Source organism: Helianthus annuus, chromosome 4, assembly GCF_002127325.2.
Source record: "Helianthus annuus cultivar XRQ/B chromosome 4, HanXRQr2.0-SUNRISE, whole genome shotgun sequence".
Taxonomy (NCBI): Eukaryota; Viridiplantae; Streptophyta; class Magnoliopsida; order Asterales; family Asteraceae; genus Helianthus; species Helianthus annuus.
In genome coordinates, this window is record NC_035436.2 from 107,427,863 (window position 1) to 107,435,587 (window position 7,725).

The window sequence follows — 7,725 nt, forward strand, 5'->3', positions numbered from 1 at the left end:
TATCAATCCTCGTATGATATATATTATATAGTACTTTTCTTAGGTTTCTTATTAATAGCGTTTGTGTGGTATATCTATGCCTTTTAGACACTCGGGGCTCGGCTCGCTTATAAACCAAGATGAAAATCGAAGCTCCAGCTCGGCTTGATTTTAAAAAGAATATTTATTAAATAACTTTCAAAATTCAATCATCTAAAAATATATCAATTTCAAAAGAACATATTCAAAATAAGTTCAACTAATACAATACAAACCAAAATCAAGTTCAACCAAACGCAAAATAAATTTTAAATTTCAATGAAATACAATATCAATTTATTAGCATGGTAATCAACCCAAAAATACGCTACATATATCCATTTGCACTCTTAATGAATACAAATAATAATTTGTTTTTAATATATTATGACATACATAAAAATAACATATTTTAAAATAAATAATCTAACCTAGCCCAAGCGAAGCTAACGAGTAAGCCAATCCGGCTCGTTACAAGACGAGCCGAGCCAGGCTCACTTTCTAATCGAGCCGAGCGGACTCGGTTCAGTTTCAAACCGAGCCATATCGAGTGAGCTTTTTCCGAGCTAAATCCAAGCAAGCTCCAAGCCGCAAGCTTTTGGACAACCCTATCTAGACCCGTGTGTTAAACGGAGTTGTATAATTCTGTAAAAAAGTTATATTAGTTTTTGTTAATTGATTATGCCCATCTTCAAAGTACCAGGATTAATTTCTAACAATATAAAATAAATACATCATAAAGAGATACATCAAATATGTATTAATATATGAAAAAGAATGTTGCTATCCATAATGAACTGAAGCATGACAATTGAAACTACAACTGAAACTGCATGATGTACACACTTTTATTACAGGTATGTCATTTGAAATTTAAAAGCTAAATAATGAGCTCCCACAAAATCTAGTATTATCTTTTTCTTTTAAGATTGATTCCTAATATATTTCATAAAAATAAATTAATATTTTTAAAGAATGCCCCGCAATAAGCTCAAGTCTTTCACTCACTGCTTGAGTTCAAAACATATTCTTGAAGACTGCCCCGAGTAGTTCCACTTTCCAACTTTACATGGCCATTGGTAATTGTTGTAGGTGCTTGATGAAAACATAACAAAAACTCTTCAAATGGTTTTTATACAACACAAGAAAATAAATAATACACACTTGACTAGAAACTCTTCTACAAGTTCATAATGAACCTCTGCAGACATAAGACGCAACAATCGAATGTAAATCAGGGACTTATATGCACTTACCTCAGCAAGTAGCTGATGAAGAGTAGCCCACCAGAAGACCAACCATATATGTTACAGCCCACAACAAGATCTGATCACAGCCCAAATACTTCAGCCAGCTACACGTCCAGCGCCCAGTGCTCTGCAACAACTTTATTAGTTCCAAGACCAGCAGATAAATGATATTCACATGAAGCAAAAGAAATAAAAATAAGTACTAAACCATCAATAAATAAGAAATTGTAATTTTGACAGCAAATTGGTTGATTATCTACAAATTATTTAGGCAGCAAGATGATAAAGTGATCAAGTTGTATTTTTGACAACCAAATACTACATATCGAATCAAATGAGAAATACAGTAACAGGTTGGGATGTTGCAATTATCTCCTCTCTAATTCGATTAAAGGTGCAGACGAACGAAACCCTAAATTTGATTCTTGGTTGCTGCTTTGAGAGTAATTAATTAAGATCTTGGATACACACGACTAAATAGATTTTATTTCATTATTTGAACATAATACGGACCTCTTTTTCTTGGTGAACAAATGTAGACCAACCTCAATTCTTTAAGAAAAGCAGCCTACTCTTTAGTAAAATTAATCTTACCTAAGAGAAATAAGAACTAACAAAACACACAAAATTACTTCTAATCAACAAAACCTTACAATTTCAACAAATTATTTCAAATAAATCACAAACAAAAACAATAATAAATTCTGATAATCAAACAATAACCATTCAGATTAATCAAGTATTATTACAACAACCTGTCGACAAACTGCATCACGAAGCTTAGCTTCAATTTCTTCAACAATTGACGGAGACGCCTTCGTTTCCGTGAGTCTCCGACGAAGCCTCAATGGCTCAAACCAACCTAAAACAATGACTTCACATAAGGCAAGTTAGGGGCAAGTTTCTGCCAACACATATCCATTAAAAGCTCTTGATATGCTTTCGCTGCAGCCTCCCATGCCATTAACCAGTTTCGGCTGTTTTGGATGATCAATCATCTTGATCTCCTTATCCAGTCGGTCGGCGTACCGGTGGTGGTTGACTAAGACGCCACTTCAGCCATTGGAACCAACCAATCACCAAATTTCAACACAAGAAAAACAACCTAATTTCAATTTCAAGCCCCAATTTTACGAGTTTCAACAAACCCAATCGTAATAAATTGTTACAATGATAAAACTTACATGCCAGATTTTATCTTCAGGTATGTGAAATTGGGAATTTGGGGAGACATAGAGAAATGCTTGTGGATTTGGTGATTGTAACTGTTGCTGCTTCTGATGATGTAAATGGTGATGAGTAAATAAAAAGGGGTGTCTTAACTTTTTCAGTTTCTTGTAAGGGTTAAATGGGATTCAATCCACATCTTCAATTATATTCAATGCTAAAAATTGAATGAACATTCAATCAGGCCATCAATTACACACTCCATGATCAAATAAACTGAATAAATCATTAAATCCTCTTTGAAGAAGGGCAGAATTAGAAGTGGGGATGAAAAACAGGAAAATAAGTCATGACCTTTCGTATGACGTCTTAAAAATTTAAAGAAAGCTACATTTTTGTCCATATGAAATTCTTTATATGGTATATATATATATATATATAGATATATTAGGGTGACTATTCGTCTTTCAACTTTACTCAAATCATGCGGTGTTTTGACAAGATTAAGTAGGAACGCAAACTGTGAGTAGATTCGACTCTTTTCTCCTTTTTGCCATTAACTCTTTTTGGGGTGTATCTCGTGCTCGATTTCAAATTTATTAATTAAATTGATAACATGCTATTTGATGTGTTTCTATGTGTCACTTGTTGCTAATTTCTATTGTTTCTCTATACGTGCATCTATGTGTTACTCGCTTTGTGTCACAGGTTTCGCGTGGATCCACCTGGCTGACCGGTTCCCGACGGCCATGGGTCAAACTCGGTATCGCCATCATTGTTTTGCATATTCGCCTTTCGGGGCTTGAATGTCTCTATGTGTCAGTTGTTACTATTATTACTATGTTGTGTTGCTTATGATATTTGTGATGTATCTTATTGTAATGTATGTCATAGTTTTCACATTTCTAAAGGCATGTTATAAATAATTTTTTTTTTCAAAAAAAAAATTAATATTTCAAAAACGTTTTTAAATAAAAACCTAATCTTTTCACCAAAATTTTTGTTGACCCAAAACTCTTTTACGCATGATACAGGTAAACAAGGGTGGGCAGATTTTGAGTTGAAGACACGTAGGACTGCCTTAGTAATAAACCGGACATGTTATGTTTCTTTTATTTATTTGAATTTGTAACTTGTTAATATTTGAATTCTATGTCATGTGTGACAATTTAATACTGTTGTTTTAAATACTTTAACTTTTAAATAGTTGTTATAAGCTTTGAGCAATCAATCATGCCCCGTACCATTCCGTTGAAGGTCGGGGTGTGACAGATTGGTATTAGAGCTAATAACTATAGGGAACTAGGTCTAGGTTATTAGACCCCTTAGACTTAGACTATAGTTTATTAGGTACCTTAGGTACCTTATGTGCTTACGTTATTTTATTGTCTTAGCTTATATTTATTTAAAGCATACACATGCACATGATCACTTTAATTGTCACATTGTCACATGCTTAACTTTATGTGCTACATGTTATATTGTGTTATATTATTTATCTAAAGTAATATTACAATATTTTTCCTCCTTCGCTTTACACATACCACATGATATAAATACTATATTTTTAATATATAATTCTATTATCTACTTATCTAAAGTTTCAATGTAATTTATTTCCTTTTCAATTACTTTTGGATTATTTGTTGTGTTGGTTCCAAATTTCATTCGAGTTTCTCTATCTCATCAAAGTGAGTTTATGTGACGGACATGTAGTAGCTGGAAGGGTTAGGTACCGGTAGTCGGGACGTCCTGTCTAGGCTGGCAATCGTATAAATCCAATAATGGACCAGTTTGCCTACCTGGGGACTACCGATGAGAGTACTAATACCTATTAGGCTAAAGCATGTCACACCAAATGTCGCTTAAACTAACAACTCTTTGATAAGTAAATGTGTCCGTGTTAAGTCATGGATACCCTCCAACATAATTTCATATCACCCCAACTTTTGGTTCATACATCAATTTCATGATTTCTTCTTTTTGGGTTATGTCACACCCCGACCACGTGGAACAACAAAACGTGGCGGAAACGTCGGGGGGTGTTGTAACAGAATCATTGTTTCATAACACATGGAAATTTAAATATTGTTTTATTGATTAAATGAACTCGTTGTTCTATTACAATCACATAAGTACAACTATGATCTTCCAAGTTTTAAAGTTGCTAAGGCACGAGTCCATCCTAAATGTAGTATGCATCAACAATCATCTCAAGACAGCACCTGAAACATGTGTAAAAATAGGTACGTCAGCATAAAAATGCCTGTGAGATACATAGGTTTTGTGAAAACGGAGTTCATGACTTGAGTTTGAGAAAATGTTTAGTCATGAACCTCGTATTTTTGCTTTGTCTTGTAAATCATTTGAAAAACGATAGGATCAGATGATATGTATAAATAAGAGAATAATGTATGGTTAACTGAATAACCATGTAAAATGAGTTTGTATAAGTTAAGTTGTTTGAAAAACAATGTTTTAATAAAACGTTTATGGTATATATAAAATATACCTTGGTTTTAAGAAAGTTGAATAAGTAATATATTAAAATATATTTCAGTTCCAATATTGTTAACCCAAGTGTACTAAATAACGCCACGGTATGTAATGCAATGAAAACACTTATATATAAGAAGTACCAGCGGCGTATCTACCATGTTTTCATCACATTACACTCGTTCCGTTATCTAAACACTAGCCAAAACCAAATCGTTTGATAGATAGTATATTAAATATACTTTAGTTGTTCAAAATAATAGTTTTCAGTAGTATATTACAAGTATACCTTGGATTTATAAATAACACATTAAACCATGTTTTAGTTTTGTAACTAACATATCAGTATATGCTTTGGATGTGATAAATAACATATTAAACTATGTTTTAATTATGTAAGTAACATATCACAATATGCTTTGGATGATTACAAAATATATGTTGGTTCTGTACCACACCACACATGAGAGTATATCAAACTATACTTTTTGGGAGTATATCAAAATATACTTTAAAGGTGCGATTTAAGAATTCATTCAGACCTGGTGCATCAAACTACACCTTTGAGACTATAAGGATACCACAAAGGAAATCCCTATTTGGATGGAGAAACAAATTGGTTTCAGACATTCCATGACAACAGGAATGGGGTGTCTAGTCCTATAGCGCTATATCATACTACCAATCGGTCTGGTGAACAAAATAAGTACTATTCCAACAATTACTTTTGTAATTTTTGAGAAATCAGTGTTTAAACCATAGATAGTTATTTAGTTTGTCAAAAGATAAATACTATCATGTATAATCAATTATACTTTGAAATCATGAAAATAACAGATAGGTACACATGCTTCACCCCAAAACAGTTTGGAAAACAGTAAAAGAGGGGTTCAATGTACTCACCTGAGATTGCTTTGAGTTCCTTGTATAATAACCAGCTAATGCTAAAAATCACGGAATATCAACGGCACCTAATAGGTAGCTTATGTTAATATACCGGACCAAATCAGAAGGATCGGACAGTACGCGGGTTTGAAAACCAAACGAGTATGGAGACTCGTGTAATATGGTTTAACAAAGCCTACATACTAAAATGAAACTAATCCTAAGTGCTTACGGTCCATTACGACCTGTTTAGGTAGCTTATGCTACCTTACGCGTCGTTCGCGTAGAACGCGTTCGGAACGCCTAACATTGCGACCACACGGTATAACCTCGGAAGGTTATAGCGATGGTCACCTAATGTGTTTGGTCGGGTCCTAATGACCGACCAAATGGGTCGGGTTCGAAAGTATAAGCGATGGTTTAAATCGCTTACCTTACGACCCTATATAAGCACTAAACTAAAAGTGACGAGCTAAGCATGTTAGAACATGCTTAACTAAGTTTAGAAACAGGTTTGGCATCAAAACAAACGGCTTTGATGCCCACGAGTAGTTTGGTTACAAAACATGCAAGAATGTACATTTTGGCCGAAACTACGACTCGTCACCGAGCCTAGATAACGTGGTGATCAGTAGGTATGGTCACTATGGACCATAACCATCGTGATCACGCTCACGTTATGAAGTTCCATGAACTTCGCATCGACCATAAGCTGGTCAATGCAGAAAGTCAACAAAACGTTGACTTTCGGACTCGAAAAGCGAATAAAAGAGCGAAAGAAGACTTACGGAGGGTCCCCGAGTGCTAATCAAGACCAAATAGCTCAGGTATGAAACAATGGTTTCAACTTAGAGCTCTAAGATCTGATTTTGTGAATTTTACACTAAAGGGGGGGGGTATTTATAGGAAAAGTGGAACTGTTAGGATCGTTTTATCGAATATCGTGCCTTGATCTCGTGCGTACATGTGTCCAAGTGGATAAGTTCAGTGAACTTGACCCTTGGCTCTTCATTGGGTGAAAAGGCATCGCCCTTTGATCGAACGAAAGGCCAGATTCTGCATTAAATGCAAAATCTTTCTGTCAGACATGTTCACGCGGCCCGCCTAAGGATTTGGCAAATCCTTACGCGCCCCGCCTAAGGTTCCCAGACCAGAATTTTCAATTTTGGTCCCTGCACTTTAGAAACACGTATTTTGGCCCATTTTTGGCATGTTTAAGCCCCGTTAACCTCATTTCAAGGCTCTAAGATGAAGTTAAAGTGTAGGGGACTTGAAATATGCTCAAAAATATTCCGGATGTCGGTTCGTTTGGCCGTACGATCGCGATGTTCGCTTAATTACGACGGAATGCGCATAAGCGTGAAAGACGATCCAAATGACGCGACAAATGGATTTTTCTCATGCCAAACACTAAGGCATAATATAAGGATGCTTACATAAATTTTTGGATGTCCGGATGTATTCAGAACGTGAGTTATGCGCGAAAGTGCAAACTTATGCACTTTTTGACACATTTAGTCCCTGAATGATCCAAAAGTTTGTTTTAGCATACCAAACCCCTCAAAGCCTATTTCTAAGCTATGTAAAGGATATATATGGTATGTTTAACTTATGGACACGTTCCGGAACGTTCGTTACAGTTCAAATTGGCATACTTTCGCAGTTTGTCAAGTTTAGTCCCTGTAAGCGAATTAACTTGTTTTTGCCATACCAAAGCCTTCAAAACTTATTTCTAAGTTATGTAAAGGTTATTTAAGGTATGTTAAGTGTATGATGGTCTCCCGGAGTATTTGTCGCATTAAACTGAGTACGTTTATGCACCAGTTTGCGTATAATTCTCCAGAAAGCGTTGTAGAGTATGAAATTGAACAAGAATTGATATGTGCAAAGCATACACATATTTATACAA

At 35.0% G+C, this 7,725-nt stretch overlaps 1 long non-coding RNA gene across 5 annotated transcripts; it reads right to left on the minus strand.

Moving 5' to 3' along the window:
* Positions 1-327: 327 nt before the first annotated feature.
* LOC110908499 lies at positions 328-2,832 on the minus strand. 5 transcript variants are annotated; one of them, XR_004890320.1, is made up of 4 exons: positions 2,024-2,832; positions 1,275-1,395; positions 1,027-1,113; positions 328-663 (listed from the first exon to the last, which is right to left on the minus strand). It is a non-coding gene; the product is annotated as an uncharacterized LOC110908499 (long non-coding RNA). The 5 variants fall into 5 exon arrangements; XR_002574665.2 differs by lacking the exon at positions 1,027-1,113; XR_004890319.1 differs by having other exon boundaries at positions 1,027-1,395.
* Positions 2,833-7,725: the final 4,893 nt, after the last annotated feature.